General features: G+C 46.2%; 1 protein-coding gene across 1 annotated transcript in view; it reads left to right on the top strand.

The window, feature by feature from the left end:
- Positions 1-683: 683 nt before the first annotated feature.
- Positions 684-12,410, top strand: part of SETBP1 (SET binding protein 1) — a 366,730-nt gene continuing 355,003 nt past the window's right edge. The window contains 1 exon segment of the mRNA XM_077777651.1: positions 684-737. The gene's annotated coding sequence lies outside the window, so the exon portion shown is untranslated.

The following is a 12,410-nucleotide window of genomic DNA, read 5'->3' as shown; positions in this document are numbered from 1 at the left end:
TAACGAAAACATGAACATCAGCAACTGAGTACATGTATGTTGCTTAACAAAATAATAAAGTAAAATAAGATAAAATAAAAAAATAATAAAATACGATAGAATAGGAGAAAATAGAATTAAAAAACCCTCCAAGTGAAATGTAATTGCCAGATTAAAAAAAAAAAAATGCACCCGGGTTCCAGAGCCTATCACATCCCGCGCCTGGTCGCGCTGCTCCCCCCAACACTGCTCCTGTTGTGTCAGATAGTGGCAGTGTTGAGCCCGGGAACCCGCTCCGAGCCCGCGGTGGTCCCCGCGGCCGCCCAGTCCCCGCGTCTGTCGCCGGCGCGCAGGAGCCACCCGGCCGCGAGGGCGCTGGGGAGCGGGAGGGGCGCGAGGGGCGGCGAGGGGTCACCGGTCGGCCTCCCCGAACTGTTTTCCTCCTCCCCCAGCAAGACCCCACTCCCTCCAATTGATCGAAATTCACCGAAATTCACCGAGGGAGGACGGGTGTAGGGAGAGGTCGCTCGCCGCTTACTGACTGCGCCTCCCCCGGCTTGAGCCGGGGAAGCGGCCCCCGGCCCGTGGGGCGAGCTGTGTGGGCGCCCGCGCCCCCTCCGAGGCAGATCGCGGGGTGGCGGTCCNTGCTCATCGCCATGGAGTTGCCGCAGCAGCACCTTTGGGGGCTCAGGCGAGCGACGGGAGCCGGGATCTGAGCGAGCACCGGGGCCAGCGGAGCCGGAGCCGCCGGGACATGGGTGAGCACGCGCGGCGACCTTGGCCCGGGAGCACGGCGCCCAGCCTCCTGCGGCGCCCCGGGCCCCCGCACGCCCGGGGCTGGGGGCGGTGTGTGTGCCCTGTATGCAAAAGTTAACGTCGCCTCGCCGGGGCTTTGATTTTGCACCGGGCGGGAAGGGGGAGACGGGGCCGAGGGGGCGGGATGCCGGTCCCCGCCAGGCTGCGGAGGATGGGCGCGATTCCGGCCCGCCCGCGGGTGGGCAGCGATGCTGGCTCATTTGGAGTGGCCNTAATAGAAAGAAGAACAGGGAAGAAGTGGTCCAGCCGGCGAAGGTTGGTGTGTGCTTGTGTTGTGGCTCTGTGTTAGTCTTTCTCTTAAAATCTTAATCAATGAATCTGAGTCTCTGTCTCGTGCTCTCCGGTTTTGGGACTCTGAAAAGCCAGGAATTCCCTTAAANTGCATTGTGTGTGTTTCTAGAGGAGCCCTGGGCTTGAGAATTAACGACAGGCTTCCCCGTTCGGTGGTTTCCAGTGGGAAATCACTCCGGAAAGGGAGCCCTTCAGCATCGATTTATTGTTTTTGTCTTTCAAAGCATTATCTCTTTGGCTAAAATACTGTCTGAGAAGTTCCACAGAGACAAAGTCAGGTAAACTGGACTGGGCAGATCTTTAGCAAGATGGTGATAACGGTGATGCTGTTTTTGGTGTCTGTTTGTGATGGAAGCATTGCTGGGTAATAGCAATTTCTGATCGGTAGAGCATGCTGGTTCTAAAAAAATAAGTGACTGCCTAAATGCTGTCTTCCAGTCCCCCTCCCCTGCACGCTGCAAACACCCCTCCTCCCTTGACCCACACGCTTACAACAATTCTGAAATTGGATCCAACTGGGAGTATTTTCTTTGGAGATCGGAAAGTTGTGCAATTGGAAGTAGAAGATGAGGCTAGAGGTACTGGGGGAGTTGTGGGGAGGGGGTTCTTATTGCCCCCTGATGCTGCATTTATTCTTTATGTGTATCTGTGTGGGTTCTGAGGGTGTGTATATCCATCTGAAAGGATTGTTGAGGGAAGGATTTCCGATTCGTTTCCGCTTCAAATAAACTGTCCTGATAATCTCATGGTTGGCGTCTAATGCTAAAAGGCCAATTTGTGTGTCTCTTTATCGCCTCAGAAACTCTTCCAAAAGGGCAGTTTATTCTGTAATTCTACAACAGCTACTTTTCTTTCTAAGCCCCCACCCCCTACCTTCCACTATCCACACCTTTTCCCCTAAAGTTTGGTTGGAGTCCATGGTCTTTAAGGAAATCTAATACTACTTGTTTTTCTCTAACATTATTTTTTTGTTCTCTTCCTTTTCATTCCTTTACTCTGTTTCCTGTTTTTCTTCTTTTCACGCAGATGCATACAAAAAACTAGTTTTATAAAGTGGCTGTCACTAAAACTATCTTGCTGTTGGGGCCCCACCTCTTACCCTCCATGAGTTCACTCAGGTAAATCTGATTTGCCCCATTCATGCTCATCTTCATTTGCAAACATGTGTGTCTCTGGAGGTGGAGACGGGAGTGGAGTAGAGAAGAGGGGCGTGGAGAGGAAGGGTGTTGTTCTGTGCAGGCCACATCTGCAACACTGGGGCCAGACCTGGACCGTCTGGGAGAGTTTCCTTTGCTCACCCCAGTTAGATGTTGTCTGGCTGGGATGGGGAGGCGGGGCCAAACTGTCCAGGGGCGTTTGAGGGAGGAGAAAGTTTGTAGCTCTTCAAAATGTAGCCAGTTTACAATCCCTGGTCATTCCCTCCCCTTTCTCCTCCTTTCTGTGGCTTACACCGTCCCAAGACTCCCAAGACTCCGGCAGGGAGGCTTGATCTCCTGCCCTGATACGGTTGTCCAAGGTTTCAGAGTGAAGTTGAAGATGTTCTGCTTTCCTCTGTACTTAATGGGATTGCCTCCTACCAGAGACGGGGAGTTAGGACAGATCTAAGAGTGTGGTTAAGCATAGAGTATTTGCAAATTTAGGGAAGGTAGCCTAAGAAGATAGGGAGACCAGGTATTCTGAAAGTGCTGCTTTGCACTTTATCTCCCCTCCCCCAGTAAGAAAAAAAAATTCGTTGTCTTGGGAAGTTGAATTGGTGCAAAAGCTGGGCTGTGGGTGCAGCTAGCCACTCTAGTAACCTGAGCTGGGCTGGGGGAGGAGGTGGTGAGGGAATGTGATCAGGAGCCAGAGGAGGGAAACGGACTTGTCTCCCAGAGCCGGGAAAATAGACGTGTCACTGGAATAAACAAACTGGAGGTGGGGGAGGGGAGGGCTTGTAGTGAACATAAAGGGGAGTGGCTGAGAAGCAGCGGTATGGTAGGAAAGGGCCGCTTCTGGCTTGGGAGAAAATATCAACTGCCTTATATGTTCATAAATGGGCTAGTCAAGTGAAGGGCTGTAATCCGATCTTTTGTACGTTAACATCGTAATGTTACATAGGAAGGCGCTGCTGGGCAGGCCCAGATCTGGACTTCACACAGGGGAATCCTAGGGGTATCCCTGAGTGAACCAAGGGGCCTCTTTGGTGCGATCAGGGCTTCTGGTCATGTACTCACATTATTCACAGCAAGCTACTTTGTAAATCACCTGACCTCAACGAGGGTTGGGAGAGAGAAAACAGTGCATGGAATCTTTGTCGAATTTAGTTGAGAACAGTAGGTGGGGAGAGGCAGGAGGCAGGAGTTTGCCGAAGAAGAAATAAATAGGTAGGCATTTCCCTTGGACTCCTGATTCCCTTTCTGCTGTTATCTGGACTTTCAATTCCATTAGGGGATGAATCAATACTTCTCTGGCACAAAAATGTACCTCTAGGAGAGTTCTCTCACCGGTCATTATTTTTAGTTATACTTCAATCTCTGCTTCAAAGCTTCTCTGTAATATGCAAAAGGAGGAAGATGAGAAGTGGCTAGATGGATGGGACGTCCTTTCTCAATTCTTGCAGAGACACTGAAACTTGGCTGGGCCTCAGCCTCCCAGAATGCCAGTTTTTCCCTTGGAGACTTGAAGTTTTAATTGAAACCAGAAAGCTATTGAAGGCAGACCCAGCCAATGAAACCTTGTTTTCTCTGCTGCTCAGGAATGGGAAATAAATAATTTTTTGCTGATGGCATTTCAAGTTGCTTCAGTTCTGCCCTTGCCAGATGAATGGGGTAAATTATTATTAACACATTAGTATTTTCAGGAGTAGCAGTGCCTTAAAAAATGGGATGATGCTATTGAGTTTACTCAGGGACCCGCTGTGTGGGAGAGGTCTATGGGTGGGGGGTAGGGAGGACAGGGGCTGCTCTTGCCCTGGAGAGGGGCAACCCTTGCTGCATGTCACTGTGCTTGGTCCTTGGGTTCCTGCAATGAGGGGAACAAGTATCCAACTTCACTCCTGTTCTGTGGTCTATTGTGAAACCTGGTGAGTGTCTTAAAATAGTTGAGGCCAGGATTAAGGAAGGAACACTACTATCATACATATAAACATAGTTTTAAGATTCTTCTAGAACTATTTCTAAAGGCAACCCTGGTATTTCTCAAACTTTTCATCAGGCTGCAGACACTTTCATCAACCTAACACTTGATAAATGCAGAAAAGGAAATGGCAAGGTGTCCACAGAATGTACTACTTCATGATATGAGGGATAGATGCCAACCTACAGTCTTGTTTTGCTCTGGGCTTTCATTTCCATTTTCACTTCGCCTTGAACTAGATTCTGATGCCCACCTAGATATACGAAGTGAGGGTAATATGAAGTTTAGGGGAAACTGGTGACCTCAGATGGCTGAGTGCAAGTTAGTGGGCCCTTAGAGTTCTCAAATGGAAGTTTCAACTGTCTTTCAAAGTTTCAGGTCAGAGCAGTGTCCCTTACAGAGTTGTCTTTTTGTTTGTTTTGTTTTGTTTTGTTTTTTTTTCTTATCCACAGAGGGTACCCTTCAAGGTTGAGGGAACATTTTTTTCAGTGGCCTTTGGCTTAGAAACTCACAGTTGACTTCCTGTACTGTTCAGAGCAAATGATGCCAGGGTGAAGTAGAGTGTGAGCAGCCCTGAAGTCCGCAAGATACCGGGGGAGGAAGCAGGCAGCCCTCCCAGGAACTGATGATGGATTGTGATCAGCAGACCCATGAGAAATAATTGTAGGCAAAGCCAGCTGACCTGACCCCAGGCAAGCTGAGGCTTCTACCTTTTCAAGTGTTGGAGAGGGATAAGGATGAATGGTGAGCAGCTAAGAGTTTCAGTGCTTTGCCAGCTTGGAAAACTGTTTCCCTTACCCAACTTCTCCCATCAAAAATACTCCTGTTCATATGCATGGCTCTTTGTTCTTTTCAAGATAGCTTCACATCACATCAGCCCCTTTGATTCTTTTAAGGGGATAGGCCAGATAAGCAGTTTATCCCCATTCAGAAGATGAGGCAATTGACACGGTGACTTGCTGAAATGACACAAGGTGGTGGCCCACCTGGGACTGGATGGCTGTGTTAAAGTGTGAAGAGCATCACACCTGAAGTGACAGATCTGCTCTGGATCCTGTCTTTGCTTCTTCCCAGCTAAATGGCCCCTGGCAAATTATTTAAACTTTTTGAGCCTCAATAACCTAATCAGGAAAATAGGGATAAAGATGCTTAACTTGCCTACTTCACAGGCATTGTAAGGATTAAATAATACCAGCTAATTTCTGTAATTGAACTCTGAGAGGATTTCCATGCTGCCTCCTGGAAACTGGTGCCTGGGCTTATTGTCGCCATTGCCCAGGGATTAATAACCCTTTGGTGTGACCAGAAATGCCAACAGGGGCCCTTGTGTTCTAAGACAGTCAGGGAATACTTATTTTTTGTTCTTGAGTTGACTCATAAGGAAAATGTGTGTGCGTGTGTGTGCATGTGTCTATTTCAATAAATAAATATATATGTTAAATAAATATATGTATATTTAAGTTGAATTGTTGGATGCCTTGTATATGTCATGCATATCTAAGACTCAGAGTCTCAGACATGATGCAGTTTGGACTCGCAGGTATATTGGCGCTCAGGAAATGCTCTTAGCATTAGGAACTAGAAGAAGAAAAGGAAAAAGACATGGAGATGCACAGAGAGTCAGAGCAAGCTGGAGAGAGTGAGGGGGAGGTTCTCCTCAGGGAGCCCTAGTGGCTGAGTAGTGACATTCAGGACAGTGTTTGGCCTCTCTCAAGGAAAGAACTCATAGCAGGATTGCCTCTGTCCCAGCAAACCCTGTAGGTTGTCTAGAATCAGGAAAATTTTTTACAGTCCATTTGTTCCCTGCCTCCTCTGGATTGCTCCTCTTTCTCTCTTCCATGATTCCTGACTTGCCCTGCCCAGCAACCTGCACTAAGCGCTGGCAGTGTTCTGCAGTGAACCCCATTTTACACAACACTTGCTGGCCTCTGCTCCCATCAGACTGGTTTCTTCACTCACCTTGGGCCCCCTGTACATGAGTCCACCTCTGCACCTGTGTTCACTCTGTGCCTCTGCCTCCTCTTTGGAAGGTGTCTTGATTGGTCCCTTTTAGCCAGAGCATTTACCTCTTAGGACATTAGACCAGCTCTTAGCTCCTCACCCTGGTCTCTAGAGCACTTCAGGTATAAAGTACTTGCTTGGCAACCAGCTCATGCTGCTTTGCTGTTTGTTGTCACTACCGCCCTAGGCTGTGAGTCCTTAAAGAAAGGGGCTAGGTTTGCCCCACGAAGCCCTGTCCTTACTTAGGAGTGATTTCTGTTTCATGAATGAATCACAGAATTTATGCAAAGATAGATTATTAAAAGTAAATGTTGTTTAAGGTGTACCAAAGCTCTGCACCATGAAGCAACACAATGAGGACCTCTTAAACAAAGTGAATAATAACCACTTTTGTTAAATGGCTTTTTATACTTTTGGCTATCTTTCAGGGGCAGTCACCCAGTCTGTTTCTCCCTCAAAGCCTAAGAGGTAATGAAGTTTTACCACACGCACATCCTATCAGTCACTGATTCATTCATTCATTCAATCATCAAATATTTATTAAGTGCCTACTAGAGCCTCATTGCCACTCTAGCACTCACAGCTCTTGACTTTCTCTGAAAATTCCAATTGCATTTTTGTCCACCACACTCCTTTCAGCACTTAACCATGCAATCTTCTTTGTTACTTTAATGCAAGTGCTTCCCTGCCTCTCAGTGACTGAGCCTGGACACACTGGAAAAGAATCTGGAGCAGAGACATGCACTCAGTCCCCAGAAAGGGTCCTGAGAGGCAGGCTGCATGCTGGCCTGGCCACCCATTAGTGCATGATGGGGGACACCTTCTTAGCTTGGGGTACCTCGAAGTGAATGAGTTTGGTTGCTATTGGGAGGGCATTCTGAAATTTTGTGATTCTACAGCTAGAAGTGTCCCAGGAATTTTGAAGCTCTTTTTTTTTTTTTTAAAGCTCAGAGCTTCTCAGATCCATTTAATGGCATCCCAGCAGCCATCCAAACCAGTCCTACTGAGGAGTTGTGCCCATTGCTGAGTGCTTGTTGTGGTGGAAGAGTTCTAGAAAGGGAAATAGAGTCAGCAGAAGCTCCCACGTTAGACCTGGAGAGCCACACTGGAGGACAGAGACAGGGAGAGGCTGAGATAGATGGTGAGCTAAGTGTGAAGAAATACTGTAAAGAATGATAGAGAATCATGTGGAAGGAAGGAAAGGATTGATTCTCTACATCTTTTTTGAATACTGGCCCCCTTTGGTGAGATAACTGAGTGGAGACGAGGGAGGGGTGTAGACAGCTTAGAAAATCTGAAGTATATTCCCCGTCTGGGCTTTGCTACTGCCTCCTGTGCCAGGTAGGCATCTGGAATCTCTGCTGTGGCTACTCCACAGACCTCATGGATCTGGTGGGCTGGGCATTATTGTTTGGTGTAGATTCTGTTGGGCATGTAGGCTGAGGCACAGGCTATGCCTGTGCTTCTGCGGTGTCCTCTCCATCCCCGCAGCAGAGTCTGCCCTCTCTGGCCTGTGTTCCATAGTAGCTGGTGGTTGGTTTCTGTGCCTTTTGAGGCCAAAGGGAGCAATCCCCAGTTTGTCCAAAGCCAGAAACCTCTTATTTTGGGGTAGGGTGGGATCAGGAAAATTGGGCTTTGATCTGAGGCCCTATGAAAGTTCAGTGGAAAGTCTTACCTACTCACTGAGGAACACCTGGTTGGGTATTTAGGAAGAGGGAAGTTCTGCAAGCTACCAAGATGTGGCAGTTAGTTTTATCCTAGGACTACTTGGGATAGGAGGAAAAAAAAAGCAGGCCCATTAGCCTAACTTGGTGAAAAACAGTTTCTTCATTTTTCCTTCTGTCTGCCAAAGATTTGCATTCTGTCAGTAGAAAAGGCTGCTTGGGTTTGACCTTGGGGCTGGGGAGATGGGAAGACTGGAGATGCTGAATTTGATGAATCCAACATAGTAGTCTGAGAATGCTCATCAGAAGCAGTTGGAGCATCATTGTTGTGTTTGTAGTAGAATAATGAACTCTGGGTGGCAAGTCCCTTGCAGTTTCTGGTGTCTCCTTCTGTGGTCGTTATGTGAGCCATGAGAACTTTGATTTTTTTTTTTTTAAGCATAGGTTAATAATGGTGGCTAAAAAGAATAATTTGATGTGAGAGCCGTATGGGCCTTCTTTCTGCTTATTACTTTGTTCTCAAGAGCTCACTTACAATGAGGCTTTTGATCCACAAATATTTATTAAAATCTCAACGTTGCTGCTGTGTGAGCCATTGTTCCTGACACTCAGGTGGAAGAGGTCTGGTATGAGACATGGCTTTTGCCCTTGGAGAATGAACAGTTTATCTGTAGAGACACACACAGCTCAAATGGAAAGCTTCACTCTGCAGCCAAAGTGGGAGCATGACCTACTGGAATTATGCTATTTGTGTGATCAGGAGGAGTCAGGGAAGGCTTTGAGGAGGATGTGGTGTTGGGTTTGACAGTAGCATTGCAACAAAGGGACATTCTTAGTGGATAAAATAGCTTTGGCATTGGAGCAGAGGTGAGACAAAGTTCCAATGTGAATTTGTAATTGCCACACACACACACAAAATGAGTGCTAGTCATGACAGGTACTTCAGCTGGCAGGAGTGGGGGACCCCTGATGACAAGGTCCGACTGACTGATATTGAGGAGCTGATAACCCATAGGAAGCATCTTGCTGGCCTCAGGTCTTCTCTGTGGAAAGGACAAAGTCTCTAAGTTGGACCCAATCTAGCTGTCCAGAGTTTTCATTCAAACTCATCAACTTTTCAGCCCTCTGATTCAACCAACTTTGTTTGCTCATTGTCATTTAAACATGAATGTGAGCAGACTCTGATGGGTGCTGGGTGTGGGGTGGGGAGGACACCAAGAGATGGAAAGGACATTGTCTCTGCCCTCAGTCTGGTGGAAGACTTCAAAAGAACTCATGAAAAACAGCTATCTGAGGCTAACTGAACTGTATTGGGAGCACAGGGAAGGCCAGAACCTGGTGTTGGACACATCCCAGAAAGCTTCAGGGACTAGCTGGGGCTTGGGCTGAGTCCTGAACAATGGGACAGCTTGCATAGGTTCAGAGCTGCAGAGAAGATGCTCAACTTGGGAATATAAAGGCAGAATGAAGACCTCTTCTCAAAGATCAGGGTTCTGTGGAATGTCAGATGACCAGACAGATGAAATGGGGTCCTGTGAGAAAAAGGCCAAGGCTGCATGTTGAGATGGAAGCCATGACCAGAGTTTCCAGAATGCCGGGTGTGTGTGCGTGTGTGTGTGTGTGTGTGTGTGTGTGTGTAGATGTGAGGAGCAGAAAGATGTGTCAGAGAACTTCCACACATACCACACAAGACAGAACCTTGACATCGAACTGTCCCATCTACCAGTAGTATTATCAGCCACCAACTCTTTAATCTGGTGTTCAAAAGAGGCATCTTCAGAACAAAAAATAAAACTATATATGAGCATTTGGAATGGGAATCAGCCACCCTGGAGAACAAAAATGCTCTGATACTGGTATTTATCAACAGGAATCTAATGTATAATTGGAGAAAGACATACAAGTTTTGGCAACAATGCAGTATTTAAATGGCATTTCAAGATTGCTGAAGGAGAAATATCACAAAGGAAGGGAAATGGAGCTAATATTTGTTTAGCTCTGGTATGCCTAGCATCCCTTTTGTGGAAGAAGCACAATATGGAGGTGTCAGATTATATTCAAATGACAGTAAGCAAAGCGATTGTGGAATCAGATGGTTGAGAAGTCGAGGGATTTGAATTAGGACTGAACAGGTAGTGGGGTCAAAATTTGAGGCCCTTGAAAGAAAGACTGTGGAGTTTATTATTTGTTGGATTGTTTAGTTTATCTCCATTGCCTTCATGTAAGTCTATAATTTTCATCTCCAATTTACAAATGACATAGTGGAGGACTGGAGTTTAAGTGACCACTGACTCGGGTATTTGAAGATAGGTGGCATGATGAATCAGTGGAAAGCAAATGACATTTGGAGTCAAAGAGCACCATCTTGGTGACTTTAATTAATTTCTCAACTTCAGTTATCTTATATTTAAAATGGGCACATCTCAGGGTTAAATAAAACAGTTAAACACTTGTTATATACTAGATGCATGTTAAAATGTAGGATCATTTTCTTTGCCAAGTGGCTCTCTCTACTCTTTGGACAGGAAATATTATGACCACAGTTACTTCTTATAGTTGTGCCTAATTTCACCTTTTAGGTGCTATTCTGCATATGTTATTTACTATTGTCCTTGTAAAGTTTGGTGAGAAGACTTGGAGGGCAGATGAGAAACCTGATACCTAGGATTTGGAAGTAATGTGGTAAGTCAGGTGGTAGACTGGTCTTGGAGCTCATATCTGTAAAAGTAGCTAGGGGTATCACTTTGTGTTTTAGAGACATTATCATATAAAAGTAAGAGTACAGGTTTTAGAATCGTATAAACCCTGGATTTGATTATGGATCTGGTGTAGGTACTATGAGCCCTTGAGCAAATTATTAACCTCTCTGGACCATTATTTCCACATCTGTGAAATGAAAACAGGTCTTCTGTATCACAGGGCTGCTGTCTTGATTAAACTCATAATACCTGTTGAGATCATTGGTTATATTTACCTCCTCTCTCACTATAAGTGTGTGCTTTCCTTGACTGCATGGAGAAACACAGGCAACAGGTGATATGCTGGAGGTAGAGCTTGCCCTACGAACTTGGGGATTGGCCCAGCCAGAGCTTTAGAGATCTCTCCCTAGGGTCCTAAGGCTCATGTTGTTGTGTTGTGTTATTGGTTCCCAGAGGAGGCACTGTTTTTGAAGCTAGAGCTGGAACTATTGGTTAATGGATAACGCACTGGCCTCAGGCCTCAAAAATTTGATTCTGCTCCTCTCCCTATCATGGAGACCCCTGAGCACAGGGACTGATCCTTAGTTTTGCATGAGGTTCAGTGAGATGGAGCCATAGAACCAGTAGGATCTAGAAGGAGGATCTAGAAGGAGGTGGAAGGAACCAGCCCAATCTTTGAAGGACTCTGGTGTTAAAGTTCAGGAGATAAGACTTAGTACCTGAGACCGTCAGAGCTGAAGGGGCTACAGTTTACGTTATTGCACCCCTTCATTCTGCAAACGGGGATGGGGAGACCCAGGGAGAAAAAGGAACTTGCCCAAGGCCACCGAGCTCCAGGTGACAGAGCAGGGAATGAGCCTCTAATTTGTGACTAAACTAAGTCAGTTTCCTCCATAAGACAAATTGGGAAGAAGAAAAAAAGCAATACTCAAAACAAGAGCAAACACTTAAGTTAGCAGGTACAAATTAAACTATTTGTATGTGTTTCCTATTGTATAGGGAGATTGGGGAGGTTGGCCTCCAACCCCTGTCCCCTCAGGCTTTACTTGGGATCTGTGAAGAGAGGCAGCAATTAGCCAAACACTAGCTTAGATGACACAGACTATGGAAGTAAATCGAATTTACCAAAATATTTGAGCATCCACTAAGGTGATCCCAACATGTTCTTTCATAAATATCTTATTTAATCTTCAATTAGTTCTCAAAACAACCCTTGAGGTAGGATTATAACCCAATTTCCAAATGAGACTTGAACAGTGTAAACATTTTCTAGGAAGAGTTACTAAATGGGAAAGAGAGGCTAAGTAATCTAAACATGTGACATCAGGTTGGAGCTGCTTCCATTCTTCTTTTCAAGGGGAAACATGGCTTGGACACTTGCAGTTGGATCCTTACTGTGTGTGCTCATTGTGCTCAGACATCCATGTAAAATCCAGCCCCGACACTTGTGGAGTTCCTGGTCTGGTGGGAGAGAGAAATAAGTACACAGAATATTGCAATACAGTCCGCCAAATGCTTTATAGCAGAATACCGAGGGAAGTGAGAGCAAGACCATCTGTGAGTGTGTGTGTATGTGTGTGTGTGTGTGTGTGTGTGTGTGTGTATACACACAAGGGAAAAGGGATGGAAAAGGAAGGTTCAGCCGGCCTTCATGAAGGATATGAAACTTGACCCAAATCCTGCAGAATGACTTAGAGGTTATAGCGTGGAAGAAGGAGAAAGGGCAGCCAGAGGAATTAGTAGGAAGTCCCATGAATCAGTGCAAATCAGGGGGCTTTGGGAAAGCCGCAGCTTAGCAGACACTATTGGGGAAATTGGTGGTTGCAACACTCAGGGAACACTGCTT

This window comes from Crocuta crocuta, unplaced genomic scaffold (genome assembly GCF_008692635.1).
Source record: "Crocuta crocuta isolate KB4526 unplaced genomic scaffold, BGI_CrCroc_1.0 scaffold36, whole genome shotgun sequence".
NCBI classification, from domain to species: domain Eukaryota; kingdom Metazoa; phylum Chordata; class Mammalia; order Carnivora; family Hyaenidae; genus Crocuta; species Crocuta crocuta.
Note: the sequence above shows the minus strand (reverse complement) of the source record. Positions and strands in the feature narration are given on the sequence as shown.